Source organism: Lactuca virosa, chromosome 4 (genome assembly GCF_052849685.1).
Source record: "Lactuca virosa cultivar CGN04683 chromosome 4, Lactuca_virosa_CGN04683_v6, whole genome shotgun sequence".
NCBI lineage: Eukaryota > Viridiplantae > Streptophyta > Magnoliopsida > Asterales > Asteraceae > Lactuca > Lactuca virosa.
The window spans coordinates 504,193,425-504,207,022 of NC_136429.1; positions in this window are offsets into that span (position 1 = coordinate 504,193,425).

The following is a 13,598-nucleotide window of genomic DNA, read 5'->3' on the forward strand; positions in this document are numbered from 1 at the left end:
TATAATCTGGTTTCAGCTCTATTACTTCCGATGAACACAAGTACAAAACAATAGTAAAAAGGGTGAACTCTTACAATCACTCTCTAACTCTTACTATCTACTTAATGCTCAGCTCCTATTTATAGGAAACAGGAAGTACAAAAAATACTAAGGCTTAAACGTTAAGCTTCGTACAATAGACACCTTAGCAAATACATAACAAAACATACGAAGAGTACAATTAAACAGACTTCGACTGATTACAACATATTTCGACCCTACAATCTCCCCCTTTGTAATCAAGTCGAACTTCTCAAAGTGAGAGAATATGTGCAGCAAACAACATCACTCTTCGTATCTCCGTATACCATGAAATAATATTCTTTAACTCCTCCTTATCCCCTTGGTTGTTCTTCGAACAGTTATTCATACGAACAATAAAGTTCGTATGATGGGATGTAGTGTACCTCTCCACTTCGCACGCCTGGAACAAAAATCTTTTAGCCTTCCCATTCTTATCCTTTCCTACGAAGACCAATCCAAATGGCTTTAAGCAGATCTCCCCATCTGCATATTTCTTCAACTCAGCTTGAGTCTTCGTGGCATCCATAGGAACTTTGCAGTAGCCAACTCCACATCAGTAAGGGCCAAACACTCATAGTAATTATCTATGAGTATTTTGATGTGAGCAAGACCAAGTCTAAATACTTCTGGATCTGTTCCTTGAAGATGCGAAGCATTCTTATCTTTCAAAAGCAATGCAACTTGTATAAGATCATACAAGTTCATTAAAGGAAAAGCTGCAACAGAGAAATCACAGACTTGACCATTCACCCTTGCAACATGAAAACGAAAATTCTGCATCATGTTTTCGAACAGAACATCCTTCGTAATACTGAGCACCTTCTTTATCTTCACCAAAGACCATATCTCCACTGGAACTTTCCCAAGAACAGCATGAAACCTAAGTTTCATATATGTGTAGTCATCATCATTATCAAACTTTTCAGCAATCCTGTACTGAGCCATCATGAACATCATTTCGTTCACTGGAAAATCTAGCTAGCTCATATCCGAATTAGCAACAGCATAGCTTTGTTTCGGCTTCTTCAGAAAAGCATACATATGATTGTATGCAACTTTCGCTTCGATAGTTTCGTAATTATAATGCTTGCTTGGATCTCCCTTATCCATTCCAGGTGGATCACTCGCACGAGTCTCATAATACTCTGAATCACCCTTTGTTTCTCCATCTCAGCTTCAACTTCGGCTTTCTTCTCTTCTTTTGATTTCTCCACAACAATCGTTTTCCCTTTGTCTTGTTTCGAAGAATCATCAACAACTTTCGTTGGTTTTGAACTACTACCACCTTCAGTTGAAGAACCAATCACAATGCCTTTGGCAATTGGCTTTGTAGTTATCACTGTCGAACTCAACGGACCAGCAGTTGAAATAATTGGCTTTGTTGATGGAATTTTCGTTGTGAAAACTTTTCCAACAACCTTCACTTCTTCATGCGAACCTCCATCACCAACCTTCCTTTCTCCCCCTTGCACCCCTGTGACAACAGGCACGACATATGTTGGTAATAAATTTGAAATTCTGGATAACGGAGCTAATAGTTTATGCAGAACAGCTTCAAACTGAATAAACTTCTGGGACAAGAACTCAAGAGTAATGAGCGAAGATGTAGTAGGCTTGACAACGAGTGCTTTCAACTCCTTTAACAAACTAATAACTTCCACGAAGCTTTGACAATCATTCGTAGAAAGTTGAGTAATTTGAGGACTCAAACTTTCGTACAATTTAACAAACTTTGTAACTGCATCACAAATAATATCCATCTTCTGATTGAGAGACGCATAGTCTTTCTGAACACTAGCAATCTCTTTCGCCATATCTTCATGAAGTTCTCGAATTTGCAAATTAACATCCTCCCTTACCTTCTTCACATCTTGAACAAACAATACATGTCGTTCCTTAGCCAATCGTTTAAAATCTTTAACTTCCCCCTCAAATCTCGAAGATTGAGACTTCACCCTCAACTCATTATTCTGATCATGTTGATCTACCTTCTCCATGATGCGTGATTCAGATTCTGAAATCAATCCAGAACATTTGGTAATCATTCTGGCTTCGACAGCTTTGTGCAGACCATCAATCTCCATACTTGACACCGAATTACTTCCCCCCATATCAGCTTGAGATTGAATAATCGAATTCAACTTCTTGTTAAGAATCTTGAACTGCTTCATAGACATTAACATGTGATCTGGAAAATTTTCTTCCTCATCATCAAATTCCAAATCATCGAAAGCACCTCCAAAACCTCCTTCGTCAGTATCAGTTTCAGGTTCATCAACAGTTTTGGGTGATCAGTGGATTGGGATGAGAAAAGTGTGGTAAATAGATTTTGGATAACATGCTCAAAAGTAGGTGAGTTTGTGGTATTTGAAACAGGGATGATATAAGGGGGTAAAGAAACTGAAGTATCCATGTGAGATAAGACAGGAATACCTTGTGTTGATAATGGAAGCTCTGTATACGAATCTCCTTCACCCATGTTGACATTTACAACCGTATCAGATACGTTTGTGGTGATGTCTGAAGTTCGAACCTCCTCAGTAACTGACTTGGTTAACGAAACTTCGAGTGGTATGACCTCAGTCTGCTCAGGAGTAGATGTTGGTTTGGAGAGAGTAGTTTCCGGTGTTTCAGGAACTTTCTCATCTTCGAACGATTCCTCTTGATTAACCAACTTTCGTTTCTTAATCTTCTTCTTGGAAATATGCTTTGCCACATCTTCAGCTCTTCGTTTCTTTGACGAAGGAGAAACAGGAGCTGGAACCTCACAAATAAGAACTCCTTGATGGTTAAGATGTGGTTTACGAACCATGGTTGGAGAAAAGCTAGAAGATCCGTTTGTAGACTTTCGTGAACCACGAACTTTCTGTTTTATTCTTCTAAAAACACCAAAATTTGATGGAATTGTTTCCTTAGCTTGTTCTTCAACAACAGGCTCAACAGGCATTGACATCACATTCGAAACTTGCTCCTCTATTGTAGACTGTTTCTTTGGATACTTCTTTGGCTTGGGTTCTTGCACAAGCTTCTCAGGAGTGGCCTTTGCATCCTTCTTTGACCGTTTTGATTTCTTAGAAGGACCAGCATCCTCTTTTGATAACAACTTTCCTGTTTCGTCATCAGGATTAATAGACTTCAAATACTCAACTAATACCGAGTTGGTTGGATCAATACATTTTAACACTGCATCAGGAATTCTAGCAATGTTTGAAAAAACCTCAGCATCATCTGTAACTTCCTTTGGAAAGTGATACTTCAAGAATTCAGCTTTTTCTTCATCAACTGGCACTACAATCCCTTCTTTGTCATAAACATGACGAATAATCAAACTCCAATATATTGCACGTGATATTCCTTGAACCATATTGGTGTTCTCCACACTTTTCTGAAATTCCTTCCACATCTGAGTAGAATAATCAACCGGAATATCATAGTAAAGGCCAGCAACCATGGCATATACTTCCATTCTTCCTTTATCCAATCCAACACTGCGACCAGTCAAGCAGCGTAGAAAAATACCAAATAAAAAATTCCAAATACTTGGAAGTCCAGACTTCTTGAAATGACTGATCTTGGTGAGTGGAGGTTGATGGTCCATCTCATTGAACATATAGATGATTTGAGCAAACGAAAGATTAGTGTACGGTGGAGAATTAGGAATTTCAAGAATCTGACAGAACATCTTCTTGGATAATCGAATCTTCTTATCTTTTACCAGATTAAACATGATAACATCCATAGCTTTGTTGTATGATGCAGTAGATCCTGCTATGGAAAGCCAGGATAGAGGAACAGCAAACGAGTTGAACATGGCAGTAGAAAGAATAGAGCTTTTCAAAGCGACAACCAACATCTTCAACTCTTCTAGATACAGTGAAACATCCCCCACGACTTGATAATTGGTGCTTTGAATCTTCATAATCGGTTGGGAAGTAATATCTTCAGTTGTTTGTGATGTAGAATCGACACCAGCAGGAGTAGCCATGATTAGGGTTTTTAAGCTTTGAAGAACAAATTGATTTTGCAGAGACAATTTGGGAAATTTTCTTTTGTGAGCGTAAACTGATAAAGAACCCTTGAATCCCCTTTTATATGTAACCCTAGAATTTGAATTTAACGCGGGACAAGCATTAAATGAGATCCGACATGGCACCTTGAAACTCGTACCAATATGCCGATAAAGTAGCCATGCGTCAAAAAGTAACTATCACATCGCCTTGAAAACCGGACTGAATACAAAACGTCTTGTCAAACAGCCTGTTTGTTTATCCCAATAGAAGTGTAACCGTCATGAACCTTCGATATTGAGGTAAGGCTCTTTCGTCTTTGGGTTTAGAGACGAAGTCATTTGCCAGACTTTCGAAATCATCAGCCTGAGTTGGTAGTACTCAGAACCTCAAGGATTTCGTGAGTGTAGTGTGCCAAGAGAATAAGATGAGAAGCAAATTAACCAAAATTTTGGAACGGTGATGTCGAAATATAAAATTTCGACACAAATGCAGTTAAACCCCGGGAAAAAGTTGCTTCGTTAACTATCAAGAGAGATAATCAACTGCTTGTGTATGTTCCCGTGAATTTCAATCGAATACTTATAGAGAAGTATCGAAGGGCTTCTTTTTCAAGGCTTCGTGGGTGGTTTAAAATTTCGTTACATATCAACTTAAACATAAGGTGAGTAATTGTAACCGAAATTACCTGTTTGACCAGTGTAGTCAGTGACAAGTAGGCTTTGGATTAATTTGAAAGTGACTTAGAAAGCAAATGAAACTCACACGGAAATCATATTCAAGAAAATTAAATTTGTGTGTTGGATCTTGTTGGGTAACAAATATTGTGGGATTCGAATATTTGATCAAGACCACTCAAACGAATTGAATATGATTTGGAGTTTCGAAGATTGGTACTGAAACAACTGTTTCGTTAAAACTGGAACATAGTTACCCGTCAATTCCTTACATGAGTTCAAAAATTTGGGTTTCACTTTCATCATGGTCTCATGATGTTAGATCATTAACACAGAAGTTTGATATGCCTAAGTCATGATTGGTTTGATCGATGACCTCTCGAACATATGTCATTGTGTGTGAAATGTGTTAGAATTTTGAGATGAAAAATATTGGTTCACGAAATTAATTGTACATCTGTTATGATTAGACCAAACAGACAACTCTTAACTCATTTGAGAAGAGTAAGGTAGCTCAAGAGACTAATGTGAATACAAGCCTGATTGGGAAGAAATTTTCGTAATGAAAATTTCATGAAGGCTTTCGAAATCACACATTGAGTCAATGGAGCCTTGGGTCAACATGTTGCGGCATGCTTCTAGGGACAGTCTAACTAGTACAAAGTTGTCGAAATTTTACCTTCCCATAGAAACGCAAGCATGACCCTTGTAAAACATTCGTGAAATCTGCACAAAGAAAAGACAATGAAACATAATAACAAATTTTTTTTTGATATTTTTGATTTTTCGAAAAGAAGAAAATATTTTTGTGTTTTTAAGTTTTTTGAAAAAGAAAACAAACAATAAAAGAAAATCTTTTTGGAATTTTTGATTTTTCGAAAATAAAATGACAAAACAAAAATAAAATCTTTTTGGAGTTTTTGATTTTTCGACAATAAAATGACAAAAATAAAATCTTTTTGAAGTTTTTGATTTTTCGAAAATAAAATGATAAAACAAAAATAAAATCTTTTTGGTGTTTTTGATTTTTCGAAAATAAAACTAAGATACTAACTAACGAAAATTTGATAAACTAACGAAAATTTGACAAACTAACGAAAATTTTTACTCCAAAACAAATTGCTCTAGATGTCGAATTCGAAGCGTGTCGAAGCGCTGAATGTGAACAGTAATCTCTGAATGGTTAATACTATCAGCCTCTGAATGAAGCATTATTGCCTCTGAATCGACACATTTATGTAACACTTCTTTATCATACATTCGAAATCATTCTTGGAACTGAACTTGCTTCGATCATTCCCAAAACTATCAAAATTCGAACAAATGATTTTTCATCCAAAGCTTTTATAAAAATATCAGCAAGCTGATCAGTTGTTTTTACAGAATGAACTTCAATGTTGCCATCTTCCACTTGATCTTTGATAAAATGATCACGAAGAGCAATATGTTTGGTTTTCGAATGTTGTACTGGATTATGACAAATGCGTATAGCACTTTGTGAATCACAGTATAATGGAATCTTTTTCATATTAATGGCATAATCTCGCAACTGACTCTGGATCCAAATAATTTGCGAAGTGCAAGCAGCAACTGCAACATATTCAGCTTCAGCAGTTGAAGGGTCCAGTTAATGGTTTGGTCTAGGCTTTCATTGTAATAGGTCTTATGAGTCTTTTGGTAGGTTATTGGTTAGTTTACGGCCTGTTGGTGAGTTTACGTCCGTAAGCCTGTTTACGGCCGTAAACCCTGTTTCCGGCCCAAGTCCATTATATATAGAGGAGTTGTAGGTCATTGTTAGTTGTTGATGCCATAGAGTTCACGGCTTATTATTATCGAGTTGTACCAGACGTTTTACAGCAATAAACGTGTGCAAGCTTGATTGATCGAATTTTATTCTTCTTCTACTCATATTCTGATTACTTTAGATTGTTTGATTGCTTGATCACTGGTAAAGATCCGTTTTAGGACCTTACAATTGGTATCAGAGCGAAACCGGTGTCAAAGTATCATTCAATTGAGTTTTCAGCCGTTTAAACTGATATTCTTCACTGTTCGAGATTGGTTTTGGTTTTTTCGTTGTTAAAGGGATTGAATCTACACCAAAAACGTGTTTTCGAAGAACTTCTGGGAGTTTACTGCCTAGAGATTACGGCCGTAAATCCAGCTTACGACCGTAAACTCAAGAACATTCTTAAACCGTAAATAGTTTTCTTGGACCGTAAACAAGGCATCTTCATTAACCGTAAACTAAGATTCATTAACCGTAAACACAGGACCGTAAACACCTCAACCGTAAACACCCGACCGTAAACTCAGTTTACGGCCGTAAACACTTAAACCGTAAACTCAATTCTGACATATTTTTTGTGTTTTAATTTCAATGGATTCTCAAAGTCAAGCACACTTTCACGAACTGGATACTGTCATGGGCACAACTATACGTATTCCAAGACTGATGTCTGCAGATGGTTTTCCTGAATGGAAATACCGGATTGAAAAGTACATTAAAATGAAAGACTTCAAAGTCTGGAGAAGCATCATCAAGGGTCCTGTTCGAATCACTATGACGGTTGGAGGACAAGTGATTGACAAAGCAGTTGAGAACTACACAGATGAAGAATTTGAGAAAGTTGAAGAGCAGGAAAGGGCTTTAGCCACTCTGACCATGGCATTATCTCCTGATATTGCTCAAGGTTTCAGAGAGTATACTTCATCTAAAGATTGGTGGGAAGCCCTGATTGAGGTATATGAAGGAAATGAGGACATGAAGGAGAGTCGCCAGGACATGTTGCGACAAAAATTCAATATGTTCAACTACATTCCCGGAGAGACTCTGAAGGCACAGCTGCAGCGGTTCACAACTCTCACTACTGACATGAACATATCTGGGATTTTCTTGACCAAGTCCGAGATAAACAAGAAGCTTCTGAATGCTCTTCCAAGGTCATGGGACATGAATGTTGCTGTGATTAAGAAGACCAAGGATCTGAATCACCTCACTCTTGCTGAAACTATGGCGATCATCAAAGCTTGTGATATTGATGACAAAACAGAGAGATATTAACCATGTGAACTCGTATTCGACTGCAAATCTCGGAATCTCCTCTAACAATGCTCTTTCATCAATCATGTCTTCCTCAGGTCAAGCATTTGCTGCTCAACAACCTCAGATTCAGACCTTCACTGCTGCGTCATCCATTCCTCATTCTCAAAGCCAGCCATTTGTCACTCCACAAGCTGTTCCCCCTCCAAATGTGCCAGTTGTAGCCTCTTCCTCAAACACGAAGGAAATTGATGAAAATCTGGCTCTAGCCACAGGGCTTGTTAACTGCTACAATGTTTTTGTAGTTGGTGAGCTTCCACCTCAGCTGTCATTTGCTGATCTAGATCAGATTCATCCAGAAGACGTGGAAGAGATGGACATTACATGGCAAATTGCTATGGTTGTTTTCAAGGCTAAGCAGTTTGCTAAAAAGACGGGGAAGAATAACTGGGGGATGAATGCTGATAAGAAGGTGGGGTTCAACAAGGGAACGCTGCGATGTTTCAACTGCCACGAGCTGGGTCATTTTGCTCGTGAGTGCCCAAAACCGGATCGTAGGACAAACAATAACAGGACAATGGTTGCAGTGGGAAACAATCGTGGAGGTGCTGTGGTTAATGGTGAGACTGCTATGGTTGCTCAATCATTTGACTGGGAGGACCAGATTCAGGCTCTGAATATTTCAGGGCCAGAAAACGCTCACCTAGCTCAAATCAATGATGATGCTCCCCTGAAGAATGTTGCGGCTGATACTGAAGAGAAGGTGATGGAGCTGCAGTTTGCAATGATGGTATCTTCTACTTCCGAGCCCAGGAAAAGTGAGGTAAAATCTACCTTCTTGTTCTCAGGCATGTAATGAATATGTTAAACTTCTTCATGATGAAATACAATTATTACGTAGAGAAGTAGAGGACCTTAGATATGAGGGCTATCAACTTAGAAAAGGACAAAAACCCCTAAAGGCCCAGTTAGAAACAAAAATTAAGGACTTTAAAAGAATTCAGACAGAATACAGTGAAAAATGTGAACTTTATGATTACGTTAAGAGACAGAATGATGAGTTAACTGCTGAGCTTGATACATTAAAGAGGCAATTTGAATCTGCAAATTTTAATTTTAAAAGGTTTGATGTATCAAGCGAGGTAGTTACCAACATGATTGACCATTGCCTGCACTTCAAATAGAACCAGAAAAAGGGTCTAGGATACGATAATGTACCTCCTCCTTTTAATCACAATTATCAGTATCAACCCTTATCCAAAGAGGAGATTGCCAGTGAACCATTCATGGTTTATGGCAAGCCATCTGGTTTTGTTTCAGGAGGATTTATTAATGTTGAAAGTACTAACGTTTCTACTTCCCCTGCAGATCAATCCTTAGATCAGGCAAAGCAAGAAGTTGGAGAATCTGTTTCTGATAATAAAACTGTTTCTGATCCTGATGTTTTTATTTCAAATGAAAAAGTTTTTGTTTCTGATGTTAAAACTGACAATGTTTCTTGTGATGCTTCCACATCGGCTACTGTTGAATTTAATTTCTTAGATATGTTTGATGAATTGTTTGGTAATTCTGATGCTTGTGCTTCTAATGAAAACACACCAATTCCACAAGTCACACCATCTGATACAACCTCAGTTATCTCACATCCTGTTTCATGCACATGTTCTGGTGAGAAAAATAAGGTTGCCAATGAAGGAAATAAATCTGAGAAATGCAGTACACGTTCAAATAATAAACAGATTTGTTTTAATTGTGGCGTTGGTGGTCATATAGCTAGGAATTGTCAAAATAGGATCTTTGTGAACTATATGTCGCCAAGAGGAGAGAACGAATCTAGAGGAAGGTCTTTAATTAGAAAGTCCTCAAGAACTCGTTCTCGGAATGATGATTGGAAAGATGATCGAAGTAGAAAAAGGGCGGTTTTTCAAAAGAATAAAAAGGTTTTTAATAACAAAGTCCAAAACAGTTTGGCAAAACCGAACAAGGCTCCGCCAAGATCGGTTTCGTCAAAGAGTAGTTCTGGATCTTCTATCTCTTCTGATAAAACATCTAGATGCTCAGTGCAAACTGATAAGAAACGCATTTCACAACCACCTGTGACTGTTAGAAAACCCAACTATCAATGGATGCCCAAATCAACTTCCAATCAATCATCAGCATCCTCTGAAATGATTAGAAATGAGGATCCTAAATTGAAAACTTTGAAAGATCAATCAGAGAAAGCGAAAAGGAAACCCATGACAGTGATGACCTGGGTTCCCAAATCTAAATGATCCCGCTTATTTTGTAGGGACAGTTGCGGAGGAATGTCGTCAGACCTTGGTACCTCGACAGCGGCTGCTCTCGGCATATGACAGGAGATATTTCCCAACTGAGCGACATTCAATCTTTTAATGGGGGATATGTTTCCTTTACGGGCGGAGAAGGTGGCAAGATTACTCAGAGAGGAACCGTTACAAATGGAGTGCTAAGTTTCGAGAATGTCAACATTGCTCCCGAGTTAAAGCACAGCCTGTTGAGAGTTTCCCAAATCTGTGACAAAGGATATTCTACACATTTCACTGACAAGGAGTGCATGATTCTCAAGCCAGGCATTGTCATCCCGGAAGAGTGGATTCTTGTAAAATCTAAGCGGGATGGGAATGCTTACATTATTGATATGAACAGTAACATACCTGAACAAGTCACTTGCCTCTTTTCGAAGGTCTCCGAACAAAACACAATGTTGTGGCACCGAAGACTCGGTCATGCTAACGCTAAGAACCTAAATCGCCTTGCAAAGAATGAGATGGTCTGAGGCTTACCCGTCAGAGACTTTATTACTTTTGAGAAGTGTGTGTCCTGTGCCCAAGGAAAACATCATAGAAAACCACACCTGCCAAAGCAAGTCAACTCAATCAGTCAGGTGCTCCAATTATTGCATATGGACTTATTTGGTCTGGTCAACGTCCTGAGCATCAACAGAAGCTCGTACTGTCTAGTTGTGATCGATGATTTCTCTCGTTTTACGTGGGTCTTCTTCTTATCCAACAAAGCTGGGGTTGCTGATCTGATAAAGAAGTTCATCGTGATGATTGAGAACCAAACCAATAACCAGGTGAAGGCGCTCCGTACTGACAATGGAACTGAATTCAAGAATGCGGTTCTTGACCATTTTTGCACAGAAAAGGGAATTGTGCGTCAATACAGCTTTGCTCACATGCCTCAACAAAATGGTGTTGCTGAGAGGAGAAATAGAATGTTAAAAGACACTGCAAGGGCGATGCTATGTGATTCCAAATTACCTGTTTTCTTTTGGGCTGAGGCGATTAACACTGCTTGCTACGTGCAGAATCGTGTTTTAATTAACAAATCTCAGATGAAGACACCATACGAGATTCTTTATGGTCACAAGCCTTCAGTCAGTCATTTCCGTGTATTTGGCTGCCCTTGCACCCTTCTTCACCTGGAATCCAACCCTAAATTCAATGCCAAAGCCGATGATTGCTATTTCGTAGGATATGTTGCACGCACCGCGTATAGGGTTTACAATAAGAAGACGAAGCAGATTGTAGAATCCTTTGACGTGCGTTGGTTGGAGGAGAATGAGACGGATGCTCGAGTGGGCCCTGATTGGTTATTTGATTACACATCACTTTTCAAATCCTTAAATGTGTCTTCAGATGGTTCATCTGGGTCTCCCTCTAGTTCGAAGATTGTTCCTGAAGACGAAGACGAAGAAGTTATTTACAGACCTCCAACAGTACCCTCTACACCACTTGAGGGGGAGTCATCTGTTCGACTTGATAGTCCAGAGTCTAAAGTTCAAAATGAAACTCCAGATGCTGATACTACACCTCTTACCCCTATTGAAAGAGAGTTCATGTCTAGAGATGCTTCCGCTGTCACTCCAACTTTTATGGAACTACTCTTTCCTGAAGAAATTGCAAATGAGTTTGTAGCAGATTCATCTAATATGGATCAATCAACAAGTGATGGAGGTTTCAACATTCACACTCTTCCCGTTTCATTCAATGATATCGACCAAGAGATACCTTCGAGAATTCAACGCGATCATCCTATCGAAAACGTCATTGGTCAGCTGGGTGATGGAGTTAAAACCAGAAGTCAGAGTGGAGATGTCAATGCATGTCTCTACTCTTGCTTTATATCTCAAATAGAGCCCAAGAACGTTGAAATGGATTTGAATGAGCCCAGCTGGGTAGATGCTATGCATGAAGAGCTAAATCAATCCGAAAAGCTCGGGGTTTGGAAATTGGTTGAGTTACCAAAGGGCAAAAGGTCTCTTGACACGCGTTGGGTATATCGAAACAAGCAGGATGATTCTGGTGTTATAGTGTGCAATAAAGCAAGGTTGGTGGTTCGCAGGTTTCGACAAGTCGAGGGTCTTGATTATACTGAGGTTTATGCAACAGTGGCTCGCTTGGAGGCTATTCGTATCTTCCTTGCATATGCTTCCTACATGAACTTCACGGTCTACCAAATGGATGTCAAGACAGCCTTCTTGTATGGAAAGGTGAAGGAAGAAATCTACGTTGATCAGCCCCCTGGGTTCGTTAACTCAAAGTTTCCTAATCGTGTCTACAAGTTGGACAAGGCGTTGTATGGCTTACATCAAGCTCCTCGAGCGTGGTATGCGACTCTAACAAAGCACTTGCTCGAGCATGGATACTCTCGCGGCACTATTGATCAAACTTTATTCATCAAGCATGTTGGTAATGATCAGATTCTAGTACAGATCTACGTTGATGACATTATCTTCGGGTCCACCAGTCCACAGCTATGCAAAGAATTTGAAGGCGTGATGAAAAAGAGGTTTGAGATGAGTTCATTAGGAGAGATGACCATGTTTCTGGGGCTTCAGGTCAAACAAAATTCAACCGGAATCCTGCTCCATCAAGCTAAGTATGTGGAGGATATTCTTGAGAAGTTCGGGTTTCAAGATGCAAAACCTGCTTCGACACCAATGGCCGAAACACCTCTGCTGAATCCAGATACTGATGGAGAATCCGTAGATCAGAAATACTACAGATCGATGATCGGATCGTTGATGTATCTTACTGCAAGCCGTCCCGACATTATGTTTGCAGTTTGTCAATGCGCACGTTATCAGGCTAATCCTAAACTTTCACATCTTATTGCTGTCAAAAGGATTTTTCGGTATATCAAGGGAAGCCCAAAATTGGGTCTTTGGTATCCGAAAAATTCTGAATTTGATTTATATGCTTTTGCTGACAGTAATTATGGAGGCTGTGAGCTTGACAGGAAATCTACATCAGGAGGGTGTCAATTCCTTGGAGATAGGCTGGTGTCATGGCAGTGCAAGAAACAACATACTGTCTCAACCTCAACAGCAGAAGCTGAATACGTTGTTGCATCTGCTTGTTGCTCTCAAATTATCTGGATCCAACATCAGCTGTTGGATTACGGTTTGAATTATTTAGAAACCCCAATTTACTGTGATAATGAGGCCGCGATTCAAATAACTAAAAACCCTGTCCAACATTCCAAAACCAAGCACATTGACATCAAAGTTCATTTTATCAGAGACTGTTATGAGCGCTCGCTCATTCGACTGGAACAGGTTCCATCTGCTAATAATGTAGCGGATCTGTTTACCAAGCCCTTTAACAAAGCTCGATTCGATGTACTTGTGGGATTTTTAAAAATGATTCGTTTTGAGGATTAATATTTTTTAGGTTAAGTTAGTTTAAATTTGCGCATTTTAGTGATTTCATTCTCACCCATGCACAATTTAGGGGGAGAAATAAACAAAAACCAAACAAAAATTAAAAAATCCAAAAATAG